We start from the raw sequence: 1,459 nt of genomic DNA on the forward strand, positions 1-1,459 counted from the left end.
AAGGAAACCAGACAATATATACCCATTAAATTTATAAGAAACAGGAGGTAAAAAGATGAAATTCTTTGGATAAGCTCTAAGTCTGTACAAAGAACCTAGGTTTGCTACTCTCTAAAAAGTGAAAGGACCTGCTACACAATATAGAGAAATAAGTTAATGCCTTTCCCCAAGAATATAACTCTAGCTTTGCTAAAGCTTCATATTCCATGTGAAGGCATCTGAATTGCCCACCCATGGAACGGGCACTCCTTCTGCCCTATCCATTTATGCGGTAGTTTTCATGGATTTCTGGTCAGATGTCACAGACAAAGGCCAAGAGGTTATCCAGAACTTCTTCCCTGTTCTGCTGGAAGTAGTTCTGGAGGATGATCATCTTCTCCTGGGTCTCCTTCTCCACTTCAGTGCTAAAACTGCCGTGGGATCCCAGAGCCGCAGCTTCCTTGGCCTTGAACTCCTTCTCCCTCTGCAGGAGGTACTGTTCAGTTTCAGCCTGAGCTGCTTCTTTGGCCTGCTTCAGCCTCCGGTTCTTTCGCTTGCCAGCCTCGGATACCTTCTCAGCAGCGCGCTTCTCTGCCTGCAGGAGCTGCTGGATGCCCTGCGACTGAGAGGCCATGGCGGCAGGGCCACAGCTTCATATTTAATCTCTTTTTAAAAGCAGTTTTATTGAGATATATTCACATACCATACAATCTATCCAAAGTGTACAATCAATGACTTTTAATATAATCACAGCATTGTGCATTCATCACCACAAAAAAATTTAGAACAATTTCATTACTTCAAAAAAACAAAAACAAAACTCCACAGCCCTTAGCAGTCACCTCTCAATCCCTCTATCCTGCCCTAGCCCTACACAACCACTAAACTAATTTCATCTTTATAAATTGATTTATATTTACATTTTATATAAATGGAATCATACACTATGTAGTACTTTGTATCTGGATTCTTTCATTTAGTATAATTTGGGGGGGGAACTGATATTTAACATCTTGTAATAGTAACATATATTTCTTCAGTTTCAAAGACAGTCTTATATAAGCGATATTATCCATATTCATATTTCACATGAGGTTTTACTGTGCTATACCGCACCATGTTACATTTTTCAACTTTCCTTCTAGTAGTATCCATGACCTTAGACTTTCTTTCAACTGCTGACATACCCATATGATAATACTGCTAGTTACTAATACTATGTTGTGCTTTCACCTTTTCTATTCATTTCCAAACATTAACATACAATCTGCAGAGGTTAATCCTCAGCTTTCCATTCTCTAACCTCATTCTACTTTCTGGTGACCCATCTTTTAGTTATTAACTCTGAGTTTACACAATATATTTAGTTCATAATAGCACAATCATATAGTATTTGTCCTTTTGTGTCTGGCTTGCTTCACTCAACATAATGTTTCCCAGTTTCATCCATGTTGTAATATGCTTCACAACTTCATTTCTT

At 38.6% G+C, this 1,459-nt stretch overlaps 1 pseudogene; it reads right to left on the reverse strand.

Moving 5' to 3' along the window:
• Positions 1–258: 258 nt before the first annotated feature.
• On the reverse strand, positions 259–613 carry LOC101418970 (V-type proton ATPase subunit G 1 pseudogene; annotated as a pseudogene).
• Between the last annotated feature and the right edge of the window lie 846 nt (positions 614–1,459).

Source organism: Dasypus novemcinctus, chromosome 3, assembly GCF_030445035.2.
Source record: "Dasypus novemcinctus isolate mDasNov1 chromosome 3, mDasNov1.1.hap2, whole genome shotgun sequence".
In the NCBI taxonomy this organism is placed as follows: Eukaryota; Metazoa; Chordata; class Mammalia; order Cingulata; family Dasypodidae; genus Dasypus; species Dasypus novemcinctus.